The sequence below is a fragment of the Peromyscus eremicus genome, chromosome 4 (genome assembly GCF_949786415.1).
Source record: "Peromyscus eremicus chromosome 4, PerEre_H2_v1, whole genome shotgun sequence".
NCBI classification, from domain to species: domain Eukaryota; kingdom Metazoa; phylum Chordata; class Mammalia; order Rodentia; family Cricetidae; genus Peromyscus; species Peromyscus eremicus.
The window spans coordinates 67,567,754-67,594,762 of record NC_081419.1 but is presented as its reverse complement, the minus strand read 5'-3'; the positions used below and the strand labels follow the sequence as shown (position 1 = coordinate 67,594,762).

General features: G+C 41.6%; 1 protein-coding gene across 6 annotated transcripts in view; it reads right to left on the bottom strand.

Annotated features, from left to right (window-relative positions):
• The window catches only part of Ambra1 (autophagy and beclin 1 regulator 1), a 204,591-nt gene extending 180,780 nt beyond the window's left edge, over nucleotides 1–23,811 (bottom strand). For 3 of the 6 annotated variants that reach the window (XM_059260940.1, XM_059260943.1, XM_059260946.1), the window contains exons 1-2: nucleotides 23,572–23,810; nucleotides 22,076–22,163 (exon numbers count right to left, since the gene is read on the bottom strand). The gene's annotated coding sequence lies outside the window, so the exon portion shown is untranslated. Of the gene's footprint in view, nucleotides 1–22,075; nucleotides 22,164–23,571 lie in introns of all 6 variants that reach the window. The other 3 variants (XM_059260942.1, XM_059260945.1, XM_059260941.1) reach the window with 3 other exon arrangements.
• Between the last annotated feature and the right edge of the window lie 3,198 nt (nucleotides 23,812–27,009).

Genomic DNA, 27,009 nt, shown 5'->3' with positions numbered 1-27,009 from the left:
AGGTTTGTGCCTTAAGTCTCAAGTAAATAGTGAAGCTATTTACTGATGAATCTCAGCCTTACTATGGGGTGTTCAATACTAAAGGAAGAAATAATAGTTTAGGAAGATTTCCTATTTTTCTATAAATGTGAGCCTGAGAAGGCATGAATAATACAGAAGAGACTTTTATATATGACTAAATTTGAAACAGCCTTCAAAGAAAGCATCCTGAGTAGGGAATATAGTTCTGTGGTAGACTTGGTAGAGTGCTTGTCAGTATGTTCTAGTTCTGAGGTCCACTATCCAGTACCACAAACCAAAAATAATTTTAGAATAAAAAACATTTTAAAACAAAAACTAAAGTATCCTTACTTCAGAAATAGATCAATATGAGTCTGGGAAGTTAGTTCAGTCCCAAGCCTTGAAAGCATGAGGCCAAAGGTCCATCCTCAGAACACATGCAAAAAGGCAAGGCATGGAAGCATATGTTTGTAATCCCAGTGCTGAGAAGGAGGAGACAGCTGGATCCCTGGGATCCGCTGAGCAGCCTGCCTAACTTAATCAGCAAGCCAAAGCCAGTGAGAGATCCTGTCTTAAAAAAAGCATGGTGGTTGGAACAATACCTAAGGCAAACTTCTGGCCTCCATATGGATGTCTATATAATATGTATACACATGCATACACATACCTTCACACAAAATAATAATATAAAAGCATTCTAGCCGGGCAGTGGTGGCACACACCTTTAATCCCAGCACTCGGGAGGCAGAGGCAGGTGGATCTCTGTGAATTCGAGGCCAGCCTGGGCTACAGAGTGAGTTCCAGGACAGGCTCCAAAAGCTACACAGAGAAACCCTGTCTCGAAAAACCAAAAAAAAAAAAAAAATAGAAAGAAAGAAAGACGGGAGGGAGGGAGGGAGGGAAGGAGGGAGGGAGGGAGGGAAGGAAGGAAGGAAGGAAGGAAGGAAGGAAGGAAGTGACTTAGAGAGAAGTTAAGAAAACAAGATCTGGTAGCTCTCACCTCTAATCCCAACACTGAGGTTGAGGCAGGAGGATTGCTGGAATTTGAGGTCAGCCTGGATAGTATCATGTCTCAAAAACAAAATCAAAAATAGGCTGGAGAACAGTTTGAAAAGTGTCTGCCAGCACCTCATAAAACCAGCTATAGTACTATATCCCTGTAATTTTGGAAGGACACAAATGGATCAAAAGCTCAAGTCATCCTTTGTAACTTAACCAAGTTTAAGGTCGGCCTGAACTGTATGAGACCCTGTCTCAAAAAGCTGACTCAGGAGATGGAGACAGGGACAGTATCTGAATATGACTCAGAACACAGTGATCCATTGTATAACCTTAAGCAAATTACTTGACACCCATGCCTCCCCCACCTATATATAAAGAAATTAACCTTGGAGAAGCTAACCATTACTAGTGAGGTATGGAAGTTAATTAACATTTGTAATAATACACAAATCATCGGATCAGCAAGACAAAGTCTAAGCAACAGTATATTACCAGCACCACTGTGATGCTGTGAAAACCATGTAAAAGCAAATGTGGAGCAGGCATCTGTAATCCCAGCACTCAGGAGGTGGAGGCAGGAGGACTGGGTTTTCAAAGTTATTGCCAGCTACATGGTGAGGGCAGCCTGAACTACAAAAAACACTGTCTCAAAAAAAAAAAAAAAAAAAAAAACTTTTTTAAGTTGTACATATCAAGAAAGGATGTGAGTACCCACAACAGAAACTTTATTTCTTTTGCCTTTATTTCTTTAATTAAAAAATATATATACCATATAACCCAACAATTGCATTTCTGGACATTTATTGCACAGAAATAAAAAGCTAAGTTATATTCACACAAAAACTTGAACACAAAAGGAAACCTTGGACTTGCTGGCCAGCCAATCTAGCTGAATCAGTTAGTGAGGGATCCTGTCTCAAAAACTAAGGTGGAGAGTGACTGAGGAAGACAATGCCAATCTCACAGTAGACATACATGCACACACACACACACACATGCACACGTACACACACATTAAAAAATATTCACAGCTGTTTTATTCATAATAGCCCCAAAACTGGGAGGAAAAAACAGAAATCATTCAATAAGTAAATGATTCAACAAATACTGTGACATCTAAATCAAGAGATTCACCTGCCTCTGCCTCCCGAATGCTTGTCTCAAAGGTGTGCACCACCACCATCCAGCCAGGATATACAATTTAAGAAAATGAAAACTACAGATACATTGGGGCATGATGGCACAGATCTTTAATCTCAACCCTCAGGAGGCAGAGGCAAGAGGATTTCTCTGAATCCAAGGCCAGCCTAGTCTACATAGCAAGTTCAGTGCAGCCAAGACTACATCGAAAGACTCTGTCTCAAAAAAAAAAAAAAAAGAAAGAAAGAAAAGAAAAGAAGAGAAGGGAAAAGAAAAGAGAAGAGAAAAGAAACAAAACAATTTTAGCACTCAAGAAACAAAGAAACAAAAGGAGGGAGGATTACTGCAAGATCAAGACCAACGTGGGTCTTGATCTTCCAGACCATCCTGAATTACAGTGTGATCCTGTCTCAAAAAAACAAACAATGGACTGAAGAGATGGCTCAATGGTTGTTCTTCCAAAGGACCCGGGTTCAATTCCTGGCACCTGTGTGGCAACTCACAACAGTTTGTAACTAGTTCCAGGAGATCTAATGCCCTCTTCTGTCCTGTCTGGGCATGACACACATGTGGTGTACAGACATACATGCAGGAAAAATATCCATTGATGTCAAATAATAAAAACTAAAAAACCAAAAAAAATCCCACCATACTGGGCATAGCGTCTCACACCTTTAATTCCAACACTCAGAAGACAGAGGCAAGTGTGTAATCGGTTGTTTCTTGTCCTGATGGCCCACTCCCCATCCCAGTGGCTGCTTCTGGTAACACAGAGACTTACTATTATTTGTAAATGCTTGGCCAATAGTTCAGGCTTATTACTAACTAGCTCTTACATTTTTAAGTTAACCCATATTCCTTATTTATGCTCTGCCACGTGGTGGTACTTTTATTAGCAGGGCACGTTAACTCCTGATCCCTCTCTGTCTGGCTAGTTACTCTTGACTCTGCCCTCCTCGTTCCCAGCATTCTTAGTTTGGTTGCCCCACCTATACTTCCAGCTTGGCTACTGGCCAATCAGTGCTTTATTAAACTAATTCAAGGGACAAATCTTTACAGTGTACAAGAGGATTATTCCACAGCACAAGTGATTCTCTATGAATTCAAGGCCAGCCTGGTCTAATAGTGAGTTCTAATGATAGCCAAGGCTACACAGTGAAACCCTGCCTCAACAAACTAAATAAATAAATAAACAAACAAATAAATAGAATGTGTTGGGCACAGTGGTGCATGCCTTCAATCTCAGCACTTTTGATTCCCAGCACTCATGAGACAGAAGCAGGGGATCTCTTTTGAGTTCCAGGCCAGCCTGATCTACATAAAGAATTCCAGGCTAGCCAGGGCTACTTAGTGAGTCCCTGTCTTAATAATTAAAAAAGAAAAACTGGTGCTTTATATACTCCATCTTTGTAAATTTCCTCCCAAACCATTCCTAATTTATAGGCTCAATGTGAAATCACTTGCCTATGATCAAACAGCCAATGACTATTCAAGTTGAAGTTCAAAGGTGCAAGATCAGTTTTCTTCCTTTCTCAGGCCTTGTTTCCATTTGATCACATGTCAACAGAAGAGATTTTAGTAGAGATTGTTCAGCATAAGCTTATATATACATAGGCTTATAGAGAGAGACAGATATATGCTGACATTGACTGAACTTACTTTCATTTATCAAAATTTTGGAGGACTACATCCCTAAATAAGAAACACTACTGCAGGTGACAGGAAACAAAGAATTGAAAACATAGAGTTTTCAGTCTAGGGAAGAGACCACAGCTATGTATACTGAAACTTTTAACTGCCATACTGAACAATAGCAACTTCCCTTAAGGAAGTACAAAGTCTGTGGTTTGAAGATTCCTGCTACTCTCCCCAGAGCAAAAAGACAAATCTCTCACATTAGCTTCCTTCTAACTGGCCTGGTTTCAATTCTATAAGCAGTTTCAATTCTGTAAGACTACACATTTCCCTCCTTGATCCCCAAAATCCTGTATGAAACACTGAACTTGACAACCTCTATTAGATGAACAAGCCTGCAGGCTCATGTCAGCAGAAAGTTCCTTCTCCAAAACAATGCTGTCATTCTAGGTCGTCTGGCATGGAAATTCTTGAGCACGATTGGTCAAATCATGGATGTGTAAGAGTTGTGTGGGACTTGGGCACTCACAAAATCACCCATTGTTACATGTGTTCAGCTGTGAAACACAAACTAAGCTCTTCTAACTCTTTATATGGGGTTCCTTTGCACTAGGGCTTCTTTAAGTCCAATAATAACAAGGAGAATAACATTCAAGTTTCCTCATTTCATCAACATCAAGTGTTCTCATGAATAAATAATCACAGCAACTTTGGGCTTCTTTTTTTCTGTTTTAGTTTCTTTTTTGTTTTATCAGTCATTTGTTTTTGTAATGCTAGAGATTAAAACCAGATGTGTGTTTACACAAGCATTCTACCACTGAGCTACCTCCCAGAGAACATGGCAGTTTAAAGACTAACTTCATCAAAAACACACTATGTTTAGTATAAAAATATACTATGGGTTACATATGGAAGGTTAAAAAAAAAAAGCAAAACTGTCTTTCTTTATGTGTTTATTTTGGTTTTGTTTTGTTGTTTTTGGGGTTTTTTTTTTTTTTTTTTTTTTGGTTTTGGTTTTGTTTTTTGTTTTTTTTTTGAGACAGGGTTTCTCTGTGTAGCCTTGGCTGCCCTGGAACTCGCTCTGTAGATCAGGCTGGCCTTGAACTCATACACCTCAGCCTTCTTTTGCCTCCTAGTGCTGGAATCAAAGACATGTGCCACCACTGCCCAGCTTATTTATTTATTTGGGGCAGGGTTTTATTTACTATTTAGGCCAGGCTAGATTAGGTTAGAACTTGTATATTACTATTACTTCAGCTTTTAAGTACTGAGATTTCAGGCATATGCCTCTGCCCAACGTAGACTGCCTATTCTAGATATGACAGAAGCTTGAAGAAGCTTTTAAGCATTGGAGAGGAAAATATTAATAATCTTTTTAAAATTGCCATTAAGTGCCAGGTGTGGTGGAACACATCTTTAATCCCAGCACTCAGGAGGCAGAAGCAGGTGAATCTCTGTGAGTTCAAGGTCAACCTGGTCTACAAAGAAAGCTCCAGATCATCCAAGACTACATAATGAGATCCTGTCTCACACACACACACACACACACACACACACAAAGTTATTAACAGCTGGCAAGATAACTCAAAAATATTTCTATAGAGACCTGACAACCTGAGCCTGATCCCCAGAACACACAGTGGAAGGAAAAAACCCAGTGCAGAAAGTTGTTCTCTGACCTTCACACATGCACCACGGACAAACCATACATACACACACACACACACACACACACACACACACACACACACACAATACATTAATGTAAAATGCACTAGGATGCAAAAGAAAATAATCTCTGCACTTTCCATCTTTATGGGTGTCCACACTGAATCGGGGAGTGCATAAAAATAAATAATAGAGCTAGTGAGACAGCTCAGCTGGTAAAGGTACTCTGTCACCAAGCCTGATGACTCAAGTTTGATCCCTGAAACTGACATGGTGGAAGGAGAGATGTGACCCCAGAAAGTTGGCCTCAGACTTCAACTCATGTCTTGTGGCTTGTGAGCCCTGACCTACATTCATACACACATATAAATAAATGTAATTAATGTTTAAAATAAATAAGTAAAATAAGATGAAGTAAAAAGTAAAAACTGCCATTAGAACATCACCAACATTTTTCTAATAGCTGTTATCTTGGGGTGGGGGTTGCTCTGACCTAGGAGCCCTCTATATTATTTCAGATCTCTACAACCACTCTTGAAATGTGGGTGCTGTTGGGCCAGGCAGTAGTGGCGTACACCTTTAGTCTCAGCAGGCAGATCTCCGAGTTCAAGGCCAGCCTGGAACTACAGAGTGAGTTCCGAATGGCCAGGGCTACACAGAGAAACACCATCTCAAAAAACACACACACACAAAAGGTGGATGCTGTCATCCACTGTCCATCTGTGGCCTCTGTGTTTAGAAAAGTATTTCCATACTCAGGAGCTAGACTAGAATTCTAGAATTCAAAATCAGTGTTCATGCTCTTTTGCTACAAGAGTTTGTTACCCGAGGACAGACCTGTGGCTATGCCTTCAAGTCACCTCAAACTTGAACATAATCCAGACATCTTTTCAATCTTTAGGGTGAAATTTAGCTTTGTGGTTGTGTTATTTCAAAATCTTTTCAATATTTGGTTGGAGAAGGGAAGTCCTTTTTCCAAATGAAGCTTTTATACCAAAGGTTAAACAGCGTGAGAGCATCAAAATTCTTCCTAATTCTTGGATGTCCCAGAAATGGTCTGAAAAGCACTGGTATGAGACAGAAGCTTTGCTTCTCTATTGCAGCTCCACCACTAACCAGTTGTGGTCTGAGATTTGTTTTGTTCTGAAGACAGGGTCTCACTATATAGATCTGGCTGGCCTGGAACTTGCTATGTAGACCAGACTGGCTCAAACTCACAGACATCTTCCTACTTCTACCTCCTGAGTGCTAGGATTAAAGGTGTACACCACCACACCAAACCTGTGTTCTAATTTTTGACAAGAAACCACATTTTACTTTATCATGTTCTTTACAATAGAGATACCACCATTTTATAGATTTGTGACCAACACTACATGGAAGAAAAATATATAAGGTCTAGGCAACGTGGCACATACTGATAATCCCAGAACTCAGAAGGCTGATGCAGGAAGATTACAAAATAGAAGCAATCCTGGGCTTTATCTCAAGATCCTTTCTCAAAATAATAACTTTGGTCTATTACTGTATTCCCATTTCTACATATATAGTTATAGGCCCACATAATTTTTTTTCCAGACAGTCTCATATAGACCAGGTTGGTTTTGAACTCCTGATCCCTCTGCCTCCATCTCCAGAGTGCTGGGACAATAGGCATGTGCCACCTGGTTGGTTTACACAATGCCATCTCCAGAGTGCTGGGACAATAGGCATGTGCCACCTGGTTGGTTTACACAATGCCTAGAGATCAAACCCAGGCTTCATGAAAGCTAGACAATCACTCTATCAACCAAGCTACACTGCCAGGCCCTCAACTAATTTATGTGCAGCTATATGGGTGTAGGGGACTGTTCACATGTGTGCACATGTACATGCAAATGCCAGAGAGGAACTCTAGGTATCTTCTGCCATTGTGCTCTATCTTATTTGTTTTTGAAAGTGTCTCACTGAACATAGAACTGTTCAATTAAGCTGACTGGATGGCCAATAAGTTTCAATAGTCCATGTGTCTCTGCCCTAAGATGGGGTTACAGATACAGAGCTGCACCTTGCTTTTACATGAGTGCAAGAAACCCAAACTCAGATTATCATGCTTGCACAATAGGCACTTGACCAACTGAGCCACCTCACCAACCCCTCAAGTAATTTTTACAAGAAAGAGATTCTCTATCCCAAGGGAGCCCGAGGAATAAGCTTATTATACCAGCACTTCATAGAGAAAACTCCCAAACACCACTCTGTATGGCAGCTGTTGGTGGTGGCTTTGATCTCTGTTGTTTTGGAAGGATAATAATTCATATACAGCAGTCTCCTTTAATAAGGAAAAGCTAGCAAGGTGGCTCAGTGGGTAAAGGCACCTGACACCAAGCCTGATAACCTATGTTCCAACCCCAGAATCCATATGGGAAAGAACTGACTTCTCAAAGTTGTCCTCTGACCTCCACAAGTTCATCATGGCACTCATGTATAACCTCCCATTAATAAATATAAAAAGAGGGGGTTGGGGATTTAGCTCAGTGGTAGAAGGCTTGCCTAGCAAGCACAAGGCCCTGGGTTCGGTCCTCAGCACTGGAAAGAAAGAAAAGAGGGAGAAAGAAAGAAAGAAAGAAAGAAAGAAAGAAAGAAAGAAAGAAAGAAAGAAAGAAAGAAGGAAGGAAGGAAGGAAGGAAGGAAGGAAGGAAGGAAGGAAGGGAGAGAGAGAGAGAAAGAAAGAAAGAGAGAGAAAGAGAGAGAGAGAAAGAGAGAAAGAAAGAAAGAAAGAAAGAGAAAGGGAGAGAGAGAGAGAAAGAAAAAAAGGAAGAAAGAAAGAAAAAAATTTTTTTCAAGACAAGGTTTCTCTGTGTAGTTTTGGTGCCTGTCCTGGATCTTGCTTTGTAGACCAGGCTGGCCTCCAACTCACAGAGATCCACCTGGCTCTGCCTCCCGGGTGCTGGGATTAAAGGCTTATGCCACCACCGCCCAGCAAAAAAAGAAAAATTTTTAGGACAAGAATGAATGTTCACAGTTCATCAAGGATATGGGAGAACAGATTCAGAACACCAATACTGTATTTCCCCGGACTTGACCAACTGACTTATATACTCTCTCTTTTCTTCTTTTCTTTTCTTTTTTTTTCCAAATACAGGGTCTCATATAGGCCAGGCTAGCCACCAACACACCATGTAGGCAAGACTGGCCTTTACTTCCTGATCTTCCTGCCTCTATCTCCAAACTATTTGTACTACAGACATGCCCAACCACCTCTAGCTCAATTCACCTCCTCTTAAGTGTGTGTGAATGGGGGTGAGGAGGGCACATGTACATGTGGAGGCCAACGTCAGGCGTCTTCCTAACAGCTCTTCATTCTGGCTTTTTAAATATTTGTTTATTTTATGTGTATGAATGTTTTACCTGTATGTGTGTGCACAACATGTATGCCTGTGCCCAAGGAGGTCAGAAGAGGGCATCAGATACCCTAGAACTGGAGATATAAGTGACTGTGAGCTGAATGTAGGTGCTGAGAACCAAACTGAGGTCCTCTGCAAGAGCAGTAAGTGCTCTTAAGCACTGAGCCATTGCTCTAAACCTTCTTCATTTTAGTTTTTGAGACAAGGTCTCTCACAGAACCTGTGGTACCCCAATTTGACTTCACTGGATGGCCAGCAAGCTCCTGGGATCCTCCAGTCTCCCCACTCCCTAACCCACCCCAGAACTGAGATTACAGGCACAAGCCACAACATCTAGCTTCTACATGAGTACTGAGAATCTGAACTCGGGTCCTCATGCATGTACAGCAATTACTTCGCCAACAGAGCCATCTCCACAGCTCCAATTCATGCACTCTCTATTGATTATTTCTTCAAGAGAAGCCAGGCAGTGGTGGTACACACCTTTAATCTAAGCACTAGGGAGGCAAAGGCAGGAGATTCTCTGTAAATTCAAAGCCAGCCTGGTCTACACAGCAAGTTCCAGGACAGCCAAGCCTCACAGAGAAACCTGTCTCAAAAAAACAAAACAAAAAAAAACTGCAGAAAATATATACATTAAAGATGCCAGGCGGTAGTGGTGTATATCTTTCATCCAAGGACTCAGGAGGCAGAAGCAGGCAATCTCTGTGAGTTCAAGGTCAGCCTGGTCTACAGAGTGAGTTCCAGGACAGCCAGGACTACACAGAGAAACCCTGTCTCGAAAAACCAAAAATAAATCAATTAATAATAATAACAAAAAAATTAAATAAAAAAAAATAGTAAAGATATTGTTTTGGTTAACTATCAAGAAGTTCTGCCCTGAGGTTACTAGGGATCTCAGAAAGCCATCTTCATCATCTCCCTCATTTCTAAACAAATCTGTACCTACATCATCCCAAAAAGGTGGTTATTAAATCTTTAGGGACGATATTTCACAATCACCCTTGGCAATTGTCCAGTATCCTGTTGTCAGGAAGTTCTAACATGCAATCCATATTCCTTCTGTCGCCAATTAAAATATATTCCCTCTTGTACTGTTCTCTGTGAAAAGAGAACATCTGCTTACTATCACTTGAATGACATCCCTTCAAGAGATTATAAAATATAGGAAGTCCATTTCATACAGCTTCATGTAAATGGAAAATGGCTTTATATAGGTCACCTGAGACAAAGAACATGATTAAGAGTCTTAAATTCTTAATTCTATCACTGACTGACTCTAAGGATGACAGGAAGTTAAAACCACACAGATGTTGTGCTTCAATTATCCCATCAGTAAAATGCAAATAGTTAAAACCAGATTGCTAGAAGAACCTAGTTCCTCAAAAAGCAACATATTCAAGAGAACCTGGTTGTGATGGGAGTGGTAACAAGAAGATTCAAAGCCATCCTCTATACAGAGAATCCAAGGCCAGTCTGGGCTACATGAGACTCTGTCTAGAGTTTTTTAAAAATTTAGATTAATCTGAAGTCCCAATTTTGGCCCACCCAACAACTCTCAAATCACATACTCTTTGGAAGCTACAGATGCTCATTTTGACCTCTGATTTAAGAAGAATCATTTTGGGCAGGGCGGTAATGGCTCACACCTTTAATCCCAGCACTTGGGAGGCAGAGGTAGGAGGATCTCTGTGAGTTCAAGGCCAGTCTGGTTTACAGAGTGAGTTCCAGGGCAGTAAGGGGTGTTACAGAGAAACCTTGTCTAGGGGGAGTAGAGGGGAGATGGCTTAGTAGTTAAGAGTACTGTCTACTCTTCCAGAGGACCTGAGTTCAATTCCCAACAACCACAAGGTAGCTCACAACCTATCCAATACCTTCTTCTGCCATCTGTGAGTACCAGGCACACATGTGGTACACAGACATACATACAGGCAAGATACCCATACATATAAAATAAAAATATTTTTTTAAAAAAGAATCATTTTGTGGGGTTGGGGATTTAGCTCAGTGGTAGAGCGCTTGCCTAGCAAGTGCAAGGCCCTGGGTTCGGTCCTTAGCTGGGGGGAGGGGGGGAATCATTTTATATTTTAAGACAAGGTCTCCCTTTGTTGCCTAGGTTGGCCTCCAACTTGTAGCAATCCTACCTCCATCTCCTGAGTCCTAGACTACAGGTATATGCAACCATGCCTGGCTTGGGAAGAAGTGTTTTGTTTTTGTTTTTGTTTTTGTTTTGAGATAGGGCTTGCTATATAGCCCTAGTATGGCTGGTATTTGCTATAGCACAGGCCAGCATTAAATTCATGGTAATCCTCCTGCCTTAGTCTCCCAAGTACTGGGATTATAAGCATGCATCATTACATTCAGCAAGAATCTTTAACAAAAAAACATGACTAATACAATGCCATAAGACTTCTAGGCATATACCTAAATAACTAAGAATATATCATGCACATTCACAGCAGCACTATTTACACAAAAATAAAGGTAAAAAAGTTCAACTCCTCATAAAGGGGTAAATGGATCAATCATGATACGTATACAATGGAATATTATTACTCAGCCATTAAAAAGAATAAAGTACTGATATAGCTAAATAAGCCTCCAAAACATTATGCTAAGTCAAAGAAGTCAAACATAGAAGTTACATATTACATACCATTTATATGAAATATCCAGAATAATCCAGAATGATAGTGCACACCCATAACCTCAGCACTTGGGAGGTAGAGGCAAGAGAATCAGAAATTCCAAGTCAATTAAAAGGAGGAGGAGGAGGAGGAAAAGAGGGCCAGTGGTGGCGCACACCTTTAATCCCAGCAGTCAGGAGGCGGAGGCAGATGAATCTCTGTGAGTTCAAAGCCAGCCTGGTCTACAGGGCTAGTTCTAAGACAGTCAAGGCTACAAAGAGAAACCCTGTCTTGAAAACCCAAGAAAAGAAAAAAAAAATTCCTAGTGCTGTGTACCTAGTGTACCCTAATCTCAGAATTTAGAGGCTGAGCAAAAGGATTAGAGCAAATCTGAGGGCAGCCTTAGCTGCATACCAAGACCTTGTCTCAAAGAAAGGAAGGAAAGGAGGGAGGGAGGAAGGAAGGAAGGAAGGAAAGTAGAGTATTAGGAGAACTAGAAACCCAGACCAACGGCAAAGCCTGCAGTCAGAGCACTCAGGAGGCAGGGCAATCTCAGAAGATACAGTGAAGCTCTCAAAAGAGACAAAGACAGAGAGTAAAGAGAGACAAAGAAGGGAAAGAAACAAAAGCAGTAGGGAAAAAATAAAGATAAGAACCAACCTAAAGGTTCAAGACACATTGGGCAGGAAGATGAAAAAAGAAAGGTCAAAGACAGCAAAGGTTTAAAGTACATAGACTAGAAAAACATTTAGCCAACATTTAAAGCTCATGAGAATCATTTCTCCAACCATGACAGAAGATCCTCCTACCCTAGCCCCCTTCTCTTCTACAACCTCCTAGCAAGCTACCAAAGACAAAGAACAAACAAATGAAAGCAGCACTGCTTTTTGTGGGGAGACTGGCTACAATCACAATGTGAAGGCCATCTCCCCACTCCTTTAACCCCCTTCCATCTGGCTCCTGACCCTGAGCCCTCCTCCGTTGTTCTTACTATACTCTTCGATGAGCTGTGCTGCTAAACCCAACAAAATACAGCTGATGCATCTTTCTTGAAATGCGCTGTTCTCTGCTTCTGCAGTAACAGTTGCTCTTAGGTTTCCTTAGATCCCTTAGGACTCAGTCCTGAGCTCCCTCACCCTACTCTATTCTTTTCTCTAGGTGAGCTCATCCATTTCCTGGGTTATAAATATCCTCCACATACCAACTCCATGCAGATTTACCTCCAGCACCACTTTCTGTGTCAGCCCAAAGACTGCTCACTCAAAGTCTCCATGTGTGCTTCACCAGCATCTCATGTTCGGTGTGACTAAACAAAAGTCTTCGTTCCACTCCTCAAGTCATCAAAAACTTCTCTTCCTCCTGTTTCCATGTGAAAAGTGGCACCTTCATCTACCCAGATGCTCACAGTAGAAACCTGGGCTCATACTTGACACCTCCCTCCTCCCACACATCCATTAGGTCTTGTTTGTCCTGATTTTAAAGTGCGTACTGAATCTGTCTATTTACTGCCTAGAGCCCAATCTAAACTATCATTAGCTTTTGCCTTGGCTACTAAATTACTTCCCAACTATGCTTCCCCCATTTCTTTCTTTCTAAACCACTCCTCACATAGAAGCCAGCATGTTTTAAAAGCATATATTAGGTCATGACATTCATTCAAAAGCAGGTCATAGTAGTATATACTTGTGGTCTGAGCCAAAGCCAAAAAAAACCACTTGAATGAGTCTAGGAATTTGGGCAAGCTAGACAACATACTGCAAGACCCCATGTCAAAAAAAAAAAAAAAAAAAAAAAAAAAAAAGCCGTGTGATAGCTTTAATCCCAGCACTCGGGAGGCAGAGCCAGGCGGATCTCTGTGAGTTCGAGGCCAGCCTGGTCTCCAAAGTGAGTTCCAGGAAAGGCGCAAAGCTATACAGAGAAACCCTGTCTCGAAAAACAAAACAAAACAAAAACCCACAACCAATTCTGGGCCTGGTGATACATGCCTTTTGTCCCAGCACTTGGAAGGCAGAAGCAGGCCTGGTCTATATAGTGAGTTCCAGGACAGCCAGGGCTACACAGAAAGACCCTGTCTTGGGGAGGTGGAGGAAGTGCGGAGAAGAATCCTATAACCTAGAGGGGCAAGAGCAGGGAATGATGGCACCAAGCTGCTCAAACCCTCAATGCTAACTAGCTGGATAACTAGAGGAAAGTGCTTCAAGTCTCTGCCACCAATCACCACACCTATAAAATGGTGAGAGTGAGAGTGCCTACAGCTTGCCTCTAACCCCAGCACTCAGGAGGCTGAGGCAGGAGGATCATAAGACCAGCCTAGACTGCACAGCATGACCATATCTCAAACAAAAGTAGAATATCTACATCATAAAAGTATAAGGCAAAAGAATGAATCAACGACACAGAACCTTTCCTGTGCCATTGGGCAGTGTTCAATATACACTGGTTCTAAGACCAATATTTATTAAATGAACTCCAGTCTGAAAAGTCAAGGGCTGAAACTGAGTTACAACCAAGGAATAATTCTAGGAGTGGGAGATGGAGCTTGGTGGTAGAATATTGTCTAACATGTGCAAGGTCCTGGGTTCAATCCCCAGTAATGGGGGGAGTGGAGTTCTGAAAAGAGTATTTCATACTGAAGAAACAAGGAAAAAAACAAAAGCCACAGTTTATTAATCCAGTATGATGGTATCCTCACCACTTACACAGGTGGACATTCAATGTGTTTACCAAGTCAATTAAAAAATACACTCTATCACCGGGTGGTGGTGGCACATGCCTTTAATCCCAGAAATGGGAGGCAAGAGGCAGGCAGATCTCTGTGAAGCCAGCCTGGTCGACAGAGCGAGATCCAAGACAGGCACCAAAACTACACAGAGAAAGCCTGTCTCGGGAAAAAAAAAAAAATGCACTCTATCATAACCATTAGGGGTTTTTTTTTTAATGACAGAGTGGGATTATTAAACAGACTTAAGAAAACATGAAGCTAAAATTGACTGAAACAACTTAACAATTTATAACAGCATAAAGATAAAAGTAATAGGAAACTAACTCTACTAATAGTATTCTTAGTCCTTATCATTATATAACAAATACATTCATTATTCCAGTTTATCTGAGTTGGTTTGGTAGCTCTGATTCTCCCCTAATATTTTTCATTCATTTAATCACCTTCTTCTAAATTCTTCAGCTTGAATTAGTTCAAATGGCAAAATTCATATGCTTACTTAGACGTTTTCTACCTGTTTTACAAAGGAACGTTCTATTTCTAAAACAGCCCTGGCCTGTTTTGCTACAACGTCTCACAAAAATTTGTTACCTATTATATTTGGAACCCTGTTTCTAATACTGTTGCTTTCTAGACTCCCCTCACCCAGTAAAGACTCGTCCTTTGGTTAATTGAAGGGTGCTGGGGGAAGGAAGCAACAGACCCAAAGTTGTACCTCCTTGTTCCCTGTTAAAATTTTCCCAAAGCTCCAACACTTCAAACTAAGAATCACTATTATTTCCTCCTCCTCCTGCTGCTGCTCCTCTTCTTCTTACAGGGTCTCACTATGTAGCCCTGGGGATCGGGAAAGTCAATATATATACCACACTGGCCTGGAACTCACAGAGATCTGCCTGCCTCTGCTTTCCAAGTGCTCGGATTAAATTCTTGTGCCACCATGTCTGGCCTATTTATTCTTCTTTTGAAGAACACATATAATCTTCAATTGATTGTACTAATGATGATGATAACCACTGGCACAAAACAAGCTATTTGAAGTACTCTACACAATAATTTAATTTTCACAACTGTATATTTTAACAGAGGAAAGAAACTGGAAAGTTAAGTAACTTGCCTTAAGATCTAGTAAAAGTAGTGATTCTGCCATTTATAATCGAGCTACCTAGCTACAGGGCAGTAACAGCATGATACTAAGAGAGTTTGGGCTGGACATGGTGGTACAAACCAACACTCAAGAGGCTGAGGCTGGAGGATGACAAGTTCAAGGTTTTTCTGGGCTACACAAGAGACCATGACTCAGGGAAGGAGAAACAATAAAAGGCTTAGAAAAGACACTTGTTCTGTTAGAACAGAATCTCATGTAGCCTAAGCTGGCCTGGAACTTGCTTATGTATCTAAGAATGACCTTGAATTCCTGATCCTCTTGCCTTCACCCTCTAAGTGCTGGTATCATAGTCATATACCACTACACCTGGCATTGGCAAGAGATTTTCCCTGGTCAGACAGACCGAAATTCTCCAGTTGGTTCTCAAATCAGGCATACATGTGCCCTACAGCCAGGGAGAACACACACCTTATCCCAGTAGAGCAGAATAAACAAAAATCACAAAAAGTAAATTTTCCTCAGTGAGTTTTAAAAAGAGAAATACAATTTCAATAAGCAACAGTAAATAAAATAATCTTTGGAAAATGTTTCTAATTTTTTGGCAGAAAGAACCCAAACAAGATACTGGGCATTATTTTAGATAGATTCACAAAGGGCCTAAATTCTCTCAATATCAGAAGTCTACTACATTTATTCCCTAACCTAAGGGTACATGCTTCAACTTATTCTCTGGTACAAATGCACATAAAGGCAAATATTCTGCACTCAAATTCACCAAATTCAACCTCTAAAGAATATATAACTGGAAAAAAACTAATAAATAAGAATTAAATTCAAGTTACAAGTAAAAAAGTTAAAGTCATAATCAAGAATACTAATGTCAAAACTAATGTCACCATACAGTATCAGACAAACAGTATATGCACAATCTTAAGTGAAAATTTCTAGAGAAGCCAGACATAGGCCTGTAATCCCAACACTTAAGAGGCTGAGGAAGGGGCTGGGGAGATGGCTCAGAGGTTAAGAGCACTGACTGCTCTTCCAGAGGTCCTGAGTTCAATTCCCAGCACCCACATGGTGGCTCACAGCCATCTGTAATGAGATCTGGCACCTCTTCTGTGTACATAATAAATAAATAAATCAAAAAAAAAAAAAAAAAAAAAAAAAAGAGGCTGAGGAAGGAGGATCATGAGCTGGAGTTCAGCTTGGACAACACAGTAAGACCTATCTCAGAAAAAAGGGGGGTGGGGCAGATTTTCAATGTGATGGCAGGAAAAGAACTTATGGAATTATGATGTCATGGCTGCAGCCTTTCAGGGAAATTATGGATGCCATGAAAGTAACACATTGCCTATCTCACTCCTTCATCTCTTTATGTCTGTTTTCCTCTGCACTGTTTCAGCCTAAATTCCAACCCTTACCAGATTCCTAGCCAACTATACTCTGCACTGGAATAAACATATCATTCATCTAATGTATCTAATGAGCTTTCAAAAAATAGTTCCAGAAAACAGGCAAATCTGAAAGGTAAGTGATGAAACAGAGTCACAAACAAAAAACAGCTTGATGGAGCTCAGCTGACAGTTCTTGCTTACCAAGCACAAAGCCCTGATTTGATCTCCAGCACTACACAGACCAGGTGTGTTAGCTCATGCTTGTAATCCCAATACTTGGAAGGTAGAAATAACAGAATCAGGAACTCAAGGACATTAAGGACTACAAAATACATGTCTCAAAATGCAAAAACAAAAGTTTATCTAGAGAAGTATCTTATCAATTATAAGAGCAGAAGAGACAGAACAAGTCAGAAGTAGTTAACATTTACCTATAAACACAAAAACCAAGACTCACTGCAAGGAGGGGGAGGTCTGCACCATTCAAACCATTCACTAGCAGTTCCAAACACATATGCCTGCCTACATGCACAATGGGAAGGCAAGAATTCCAGGACTGAACCACCAATGCTCTACATGCACAGTGGAAAGCTCATCCTGGGCTGGCCTGTGTTCGCTCACCTCTATCCTCCATGACTGCCAAAAGGCTGCCTTGAAAGTAGAAAGACTACTATTTAATGGCATCTAAGATTGCCACTCCATGATAGCACAAAAGTAACAAAGAACAATTTTTTTAATTATTTTTATTTTTTTAATGAAAGACAAGTTTATGATTGTAGGGCTTATTATTACTATTATTATCATCACATGTATTTATTGGCAGATGGGGAAAGGAACCACAAATGACACATGACACATGCATGCAACAGCATACATGTGACAATCAAAAGACAACTTGCAAAAGCAGGTTCTCCCCTTCTTCCCTGTGGGTCCTGGAATGGAACTCAGGTCATTAGGTTTGGCGGGAAGTACCTTTACCCTTACTATCTTACCAGGCCTTTTTATTATTATTAATTTTGTCTGTCTGTCTGTCTGTCTGTTTTTCAAGACAGGGTTTCTCTGTGTAGCTCTGACTATCCTCAGAGATCCGACTGCCTCTGCCTCCCCAGTGCTGGTATTAAAGGTGTGTGCCACCACCGCCCGGCTTTTTATTTTCTTTTAAAGCAATTTCACACACATATAATTTTACTAAACAGAAATATTACAATACAGTCAACTATTGCACTCTGGTATAGCCTGAAGCCTTGGTCCCAGCAAAGTGTTTCAAATCTTTACTAAAACTGTCTGGGTCCAGGGCTGGAGAGATGGCTCAGCAGTTAAGAGCACTTGTTGCTCGTGGCAAAGGACCCAAGTCTAGTTCCCAGTATATACAGGTAACTCACATCCATCCTTAACTCTAGTTCCAGAGGATCTCAACAGCTTTTTCTGAACTCCTATTTCACCAGGCACTGACATGGCACACATACATACAGACAGCAAAACACTCATACACACAAAATTAATAAGTTGTGTAAAAAAAGAAGAGTTAAGCCAGGCGGTGGTGGAACACACCTTTAATCCCAGCACTCAGGAAGCAGAGGCAGGCAGATCTCTGTGAGTTCAAGGCCAGCCTGGTCTACAGAGCGAGATCCAGGAAAGGCGCAAAGCTACACAGAGAAACCCTGTCTCGAAAAACCAAAAAAAAAAGAAAAAGAAAAGTTAAGACTGAGTCCCATAAAACCTTACTATAACCAGATCTACTAGAACATTTAGATAGCAATGGGGTTACCAGCATACATGACCATGTCTGGCTTTTTGTTTGTTTTGGGGTTTTTTGTTTTTGAGACAGGGTTTCTCTGTGTAGCCCTGGCTGTCCTGGAACTCACTCTGTAGACCAGGCTAGCCTCGATCTCAGACGTCCACCTGCCTCTGCCTCCCCAGTGCTGGGAGTAAAGGCATGAACTTGCCTCTGCCACCATCTGGCTCTGTCTGGCTTTTTATAGAAGAATGCTAAGGAAAGCCTGTTGGTGGTGGCACACACCTGTAATCCCAGTACTCTGGAGGCAGAGGCAGGCGGATCTCAGAGAGTTCAAGACCAGGCTGGTCTACAAAGTGAGTTCCAGGACAGCCAGAGCTGCTGTTACACAGAGAAACCCTGTCGCAAAAAAAAAAAAAAAAAAAAAAAAAAAAAAGAATGCTGAGGATTCAAACTCTCAGGTCCTTGCTTACCCTATGAACCATCTCCCAGCCACTAATCTTTGTTTGTTTGTTTGTTTGTTTGTTTTTGGTTTTTTTGTTTTGTTTTGTTTTTCGAGACAGGGTTTCTCTGTGTAGCTTTGCGCCTTTTCCTGGAACTCACTCTGTAGCCCAGGCTGGCCTCGAACTCAGAGATCCTCCTGGCTCTGCCTCCCGAGTGCTGGGATTAAAGGCATGCGCCACCACCGCCCGGCCCAGCCACTAATCTTAACTTCTCAAAAGAAAAAAATATAGTTCTGGTCTGTGTTTGCTAAGGTTTTGTGTGTGTGTGTGTGTGTGTGTGTGTGTGTGTGTGTGTGTGTGTGTGTAAACTTAACACAAGCTACAGTTATCTGGGAAGAAGAACTTTGAGAAAATGCCTCTATTAGACTGGTCTGTAGGAAAGCCTGTAGGGCTTTTTCTTTACTAATGACTGAAGTAAGAGGGCTCAACCCACCATGGGCAGAACCATCTTGGGATGTATAAGAAAGCAAACTGGGCAAGTCATGAGAAAAGCCAGTAAGGAGCATTCTTTCAAGGCTTCAGCTTCAGTGTCTGCCTAAGGAGCATTCTTTTAAGGCTTCAGCTTCAGTGTCTGCCTCCAGGTTCCTGCCTTGAGTTCCTGCCTTGACTTACTTCAATGACAGACTATGATGAGCAAGTATAAGATGAAATAATCCCTTTCCTCCCCAAACTGCGTTTGGTCATAGTGTTTTATCACAGCAAAAGAAACCTAACTAAGACATGGTCTCTCTGGTCTGATTAGCAGAAGGAAGATGACAAGGGAACATCATTGAATGTCATCATAAAAAGACACACATTGTGCCACTGTGGCTTTAAGGCCTTCAGCCATCAGAAGTCAATCTGTTGCAAATGTAGCTACCTTGCCAGGCACAAGTGTGACTGGAGTGCCAACCAAGCATAAGAGATGAAACACTCTCAGGACTATGTGAATGAGGCACCTAAAAATTGTCTATTGCAGATTTAGACAAGGACTCCATGAAGGAATAATATCTAAACCCAAGAAGGAGGGGGCATCCAACTCCAAACATGTATGCCTTTCTACATGCACAATAGGAAAGCAAGAATTCCTCCACTCATCCTAAACTAGCTCAATCACAAAGAAGAAAAGGAAAAAATTTCAAAAGCTCTAATTAACCTGTGAATGAGAGGCTAAAAAAAGAAAAACATAAGTTACAATCCCAAAAATGCACAAAACAACAACAAAAAACTAAGTTACCCAAAGCTAGGGCACACTTCTGGACAAGCAGAGATCATGACAAGAAACTGAAAGCACTAAGCTTATGAGGAACTGGAGAAAGAAATAAGGATGATGGAGACTAAAGGCACTTCAGTTTGTTTTAATTTTGTGTTGGTTTTGTTTTGTTTTTGATATGCTAAACCACGGGACAAAAATATATCTTATTCCAAAATAACTCTATCAAGGCTGAGACCTATCTTTTTTTTTTTTTTTTTTTTTTTTTTTTTTTTTGGTTTTTCGAGACAGGGTTTCTCTGTGTAGCTTTGCGCCTTTTCCTGGAACTCACTGGGTAGCCCAGGCTGGCCTCGAACTCACAAAGATCCGCCTGGCTCTGCCTCCGAGTGCTGGGATTAAAGGCGTGCGCCACCACCGCCCGGCTCTAATTTCTTTAAAGTGAGATAGATGAGGAGATAAATTATTGAGTTAAGCTGTCCCATTCATGATGATACTGAATGAAGTCCATAAAAGTTTGGATTCAGCATTAATATACTAAAAGAATGAAAGTCTTATTTCCCTCACATACACTGAAAATACATTACAAACTACACAGTATAAAAACATAAGCTTGCCGGGCGATGGTGGCACACGCCTTTAATCCCAGCACTCGGGAGGCAGAGGCAGGTGGATCTCTGTGAGTTCGAGGCCAGCCTGGGCTACCAAGTGAGTTCCAGGAAAGGCACAAAGTTACACAGAGAAACCCTGTCTCGAAAAACCAAAAAAAAAAAAAAAAACATAAGCTTTTGCTCTTTTAGTAAAAAATAAGCAGTGTATTTCAGTAACTGTGGTCCAGACCACAGTCCAGAAAACATTCAAAGGCTTTCATTTTTTGTGTTTTGTGTTTCGTTGTTGTTTTTCTTTGTTTGTTTCTTGAGACAGCCTTAGGATGTAACTCAGGCTAACGTAGAACTCAGTATATAGACCAGACCACAGAGAACTCACAATCCTCCTGCCTCAGTCTCTGGAATGTTGGAATTTACAGTATGTACAGCCACACCTGTTTGAAGCCTCCATCTCTTAATTATCCCCAAGAACCATCTTACCAAAATATAGAATAATTCAGTCATAATGTGAACATTTCTGAAATGTCAGGAGACAGCCCAATTTGACTTAGGTTGATCCCAAGATTTAACTTCAAGTAGTGGCTCACACTGGTAATCTCTACTTGAGAGGATCAAGGAACTCGAGGTCAACCTCAGCTACACAGTAAATTTGAGGCTAGCCTGGGATACAAGAGATCCTACCTCAAAAAAAAAAAAGTAACAATAAACAAAGAAAGCACACAATAATTAATCAAGTAAAACTTGTAGAAAAAAGCAGAGGAGCTTAGGAGTCTCAATTCCTGAGACCTCACCCACCACTGAGTTCTTTATCTGCCAATTATTTCTTAGAGAAACATAGAAATGTTTCCAACCTTTTTCTTCATGACACACATAGCAATCTCCATTTCTTATCTGGCATTCATTTGGAGTCACTAAGACACCACTTACAACTATAAATTCCATGCAGGACCTATCAAGTCCAGTGGACAATGTTACCTCTGCCTCTACATTCTTTGCTTTGGTATACATTTTTCTATCATAAAAGTTTGTTTCAAAGAATATATAATCTTAGCCTAATTACCCAATCTAGAGTCTACACACAAGATAGTCTAGTGGTTCTTCACTAATCCCTTATAAAAAGCATAAGATCCTGTTAATAACTAAGAAGTTGTTCATGATCAAAGGGACGAGCAAAATGGCTCAGAAGATAAAAGGGGATTGCTGTCAAGCTAGACAACCTGAATTCACTCGAGAATCATGTGGTGGAAGGACAGAACTGACTCCTGGAAATTGTCCTCTGACATCTACATGCATGGCATGGCATGCCCATGTGCAGACTGACAGACAGACACACAATAAAAATAAATAAATAAATAAATAACCTTCATTTAAATCTTGCTGATCTCAGGGCTAGGGGTGTAGCTCCATGGCAGAGCACATGCATGAGGCCTTGGGTTCAAATTCCCAGCACTACAAAAGAAGAAAAAAAATAATAAATCTCACTGACCTTACACACACATTTAAAAAACTTAAAGGAACAATAAAAGTCTATTATCATTCCTCTAAAATTTATAAAAAGCATCCTAAAATTGTGTAGAAACAGACTTTCACAATCTGTACTCCCATGAAGTCATTCTCCTTAGAATTCTACATACTGTGGAAACTTATCCAACCTAGAATGATCTCCAAGCCTTTTTTTTTTTTCAACGAAGAATGACAGATTAGGATCATGACACTTGATTCAATGAAAATGAAATTAACAAACACACTTAGACCTTAATGTTTCCAAGCTGAGAAAGAAAAGAGAAACATAATGAAACTCACATAAGTTTCATCTTCAATTTAATTATGTTTGAATAATTTCTACACACAGACTTAACTCTTGAATATAAAGTGACTAAACCCTAACCAAATATGAAAGCAAAACCAAAAACTGTTTCAAAAGAGACTCTTTAAATTCCCTTTGGATACCTCCTAGAAAAGACCTTGACAAGACAGGAACCTGAATTCAAAGTCTTAACCATCTTCCATCATGCACTAAGACTTAACACCTTAGCAGAAAGAGTTCCAAAGAGGGCCGAAGATGGATCGGTATCAATCAGAAGGAAAATGGAAGCGAACAAAATTATCTTTGCTACTTCTGCTAAAATGATACAAACTTTGAAAAACCAAATCCAGAAAAAAAAATAATAATAACTTGTTTCCTTAACTTCTGAAGCCTCCAGTGACAAAATATATGTTTCTAAGAAAGAGTTCTTCCAAGCGATCAAATGAGAAATCACTGTATGTAAAAAGTGACTAGTTAAAATGGGAGAAAGAAAAGTAAAGTAAACCGTTAAAGACAAAAAGAAACTTAGAATGCATTTAATGCTCTGTCGGGATTATAAGGAAAAGTCACGTCCCACACCTCAGCCTCAGTTTCCCTACCCCAAAAGGGCTGGGACGTGACATTTCATTCCAACAAGCCAGAGGGCCTTGTTTCACAAGCCTCCAGGGACTCAAAAGGGCCCTCGGAGGCTGGACTCAGTGGGGGTGCCCAGAGCAACTGAGGCACGACATCCGGGTCCTGAGTTGGGGAAAAGGGGAGAGGGAATAGGGTCCAAGAGAGCCAAGCTCCCACAATCTAGGGGTGACGACAGCCGTCCGGGACCCAACAGCCCCTCTCTACACAACCCGGCCGGCAGCCTCAGCATCTCTCCCTCCTTCCGGCTTCTTACTGAGTTCCGGGCCGCCCTCCGGCCGCGCCCCCGGGCGCAACCCCCTTCACGCTGAGCGGCCCAGCGGCCCGCGCGCTCGCCCACCGGCCGGCGCCAAGGTCTCCTCCTGCCCGAAGCGGAAGGATGCCGGCCCGGGCCTCCCAGGCTCCTCCCGGGCCTACCTGAGAGACGGGTGAGGGCTCGGCCCGAAGGCCAGCGGGCGCAACGAGCCACGGACGGGAGACGGGCAGAGGCCGAAGGAAGCGAGGGATCCGCACGACCGACCGGCGGGAGAAAGCGGCCAGAGCCCGGGGCCTCCGGAATAACTCAGTTCAGGAACGGGCACCGCCGCCGCCGCTCTGGAGACATCAACCAAGAAGACGCCGTAAAAGATCACAGAACACACGAACGCCCAGACATCAAAGGAAGAGCGCCGCAGCAATCGTTCAAGGAACTGCAGCCGAGTGCCGAAACATTGCTCAGCTCTTGCTGCAAGTCCGGCCGCTGTCCTAGGCATAAATAAACAAATCCAGATCATAAATTATAGCGTGGAGTAAACTATGTTTCTGCCATTTTCTGTTGGTGGCTGAGTGTTTAATTTAGAGAACTAAAGTTTTGAGACTGGTGCACGCCTGTAGTCCCAGCATTTTAGGAAGAGGAGGCATGAGAATTCGGAGTTCAAAGTCATCCTCAGAGTGAGCGACAGGGCAACCTCAACTATTTAAGACCTTTTTTTAAGGTCTTAAGTGAAAAAAGAGTTAGTCTTTTGTGGGCTTATTGATTGAAGATCAAACCATAGCAGAATAAAACTCATCTTAATAGTTCAATGACTGCTTTACACTTACAGACTTCTCACACTAGTTATGCCAGTTGAACAAATGACTTCACCTCTTTTGACTCTTGGTTTCTGCTCAGAGCTGTAAGGTGCATGAAATAAGAGAGAGGCAAATGAAAAAAAACAGTGAACAATCTCTATGAATGCTCCAGTGTTACAAGCAAATCCAAGAAAAGATGGGAAGCCTTAAGGTGGGAGGGAAAAGTTCCTGTATTATTATTAATTCATTCTCCCCCCCTCTCTCTTTCCCCCTCCCTCCCTCCCTCCCTCCCTCCTTCTCTCTCTCCCTCTCTTCCTCCCTCCCCCTCCCTTCCCCTTCTTTGGTTTTTCCTAGACAGGGTTTCTCTGTGTAACCTTGGCTATCCTAGAACTAGCTCTGTAGCCCAGGCTGGCCTCGAACTCACAGAGATCTGCCTGCCTCTGCCCCTCGCAAGTGCTAGGATCAAAGGCGTGTACCACCACCACCCGGCTTATTCTATTCTTTCTTAAAGTGCACATACTTCTTTTATTTTCTTACAAAGATCCAAAACCACAGACCACAAATATGCTTTGAGCTAACTAGCTAGTTAGTTAACTAACTGGTTTTTAGACACAGGATTTCATGTAGCCCACTCTGGTCTTGAATTCTGTGTAGCCTAGTATGACTTTGAATTTTTGATGCTCTTGCCTCCACGTTCCAAGTACTGCAAATTACAGGGATGCATCACCTAGCAGGAAGGTGGTGTGCCTAAGGGATTGAGACAGGGCTCTCCACTTGGAAGCCTGGCTGGCTTGGAACTCACTATGAAACCCAAGCTGGCCTCAAGCTCAAGCCAACTCTTTTGTCTCAGCTTCCTGAGTGCTGTGATTATAAGCAACCATGCCTGGCTTGCTTGTTGTTGTTGTTGTTGTTGTTGTTGTTGTTGTTGTTGTTGTTATTTTTCAGACAGAATCTCACTATGTAGTTCATATTACTTCCAACTCATTATCTTCCTCCCTCTGCCTCCCACTTCTTGAAATTACAGGCATGTGACACCATATCTGATTAGTAGCTGTTTCTAACTATTGTACTGGCCAAACTCTACACTGTAGAAACTATAAGTTGTTTCTAAATATTTTTCTTTTTCTTTTTCTTTTTTTCTTTCTTTTTTTTTTTTTTTTTTTTTTGGTTTGTTTGTTTGTTTTTTCGAGACAGGGTTTCTCTGTGTAGCTTTGCGCCTTTCCTGGAACTCACTCTGTAGCCCAGGCTGGCCTCGAACTCACAGAGATCCGCCTGCCTCTGCCTCCCAAGTGCTGGGTTTAAAGGTGTGTGCCACCACCACCCGGCTTAAATATTTTTCATGTGATAGGTATTTGCTACCCTTGAGCAAAAGCAGTTATAACATTATTATGTATGATTAGGTCTTATTGGACATAAGCAAACAAAAAGAATAAAAGGCCAGGCATGAAGATGAACACCTTTAATCCCAACTTTCAGGAGATGGAGGCAGGGAAATTGTGAGTTTGAGGCCAGCCTTGGCAAAAAAAAAAAAAAAAAAAAAAAAACAAGTCAGGCATGCTAGCTCACAACTTTAATCCAAGCACTCAGGAGGCAGAGGCAGGTGAATCTCTAGGAGTTCAAGAGGCCATCCTGGTCAACGGAATGAGTTCCAGAGCAGCCAGAGTTACAGAGTGAGACTCTGCCATATAAGAAATCCAGAGATGTACAGTTTATAGTAAATCAGGCTACATTCAACTTCAAGGACTAGGTTTCTTCTTGGTGCCTTTCAGTGTTCAATAAATGGCTTTTACCTATCTCCAAAATAGCTTCTGAAGAGCACCAGACTTTGTATCCATATCCCCTTCCCCAACCCAGTATCAATATCCCCTTCCCCAACCCAGTATCCATATTCCAGCCACCAAAGCTGAAAAAGCAAAGGTAAGTCTCCTTGTCATAGGACACATCATAGGATATTCCCAATTACGTTCTACTGACCAGAGTTTAGTTACTATCCACATATGTAGAACTCTATCCTCCAGGCATGACATGCTGTGCCATCTTCAAATCAAAGCAGCTCTGATTATCTACATAAGACTCTCATAAGATTGGGTCCACTGGTGGATAATATCCCCTGGTGGAAAAGGGGACTCAGGAGTCAGTGTACAATGCCCTTCCTCTACTCAAGGACATATAAGTAGTTAATTGCTGGAGGAGGGCAGAAACTCTTGAGTGGTGGAACTGCCATAAATTGCCCAGGTTCCTGTAAGTAATCCCTCACTCAGTCTCTTGTAAGCAACCCTTAGTTACTCATTGGCTCAAGCTAGACTTGGGTGGACCCATTTGTTTAGTCTGCCATTGATGCCTTCTTTAGGATGAATGTGTGTTTTGTTCACATCTCCCCAAGAAAAGTCAGGCAGCACTTGGTACCTGAACAGTTGAGAAAGAGAATCACAGATGAGTTTGGGAGGAATAAACTGTATAGTCCCGGCTGTGGGTGATAAGACCTGCAGCTGAAGCTAAACCATCTGAGGGTGGGGCTGGCCTGGGAACAGTTCTGATATGACCATACTTTTCATGGGGTATAGAATGAAATGTCTTTTCCCTATGGTGCCGTTGCTTTGTCCCTGCTGTGGGTGATAAGACATGTAACTGAGCTCCCTGTGAAGGTGGAGTATTAGTGAGGTAACTGTCTTTGTAAGAGTGGTTCTCAACCTTCCTAATGCTGTAACCCTTCAATGCAGATCCTCATGTTGTGGTGATCCCCCACTGTGGTGGTATTGTGTTCCCCAAAATATTGTGCACCCTAATAAACTTATCTGGGGTCAG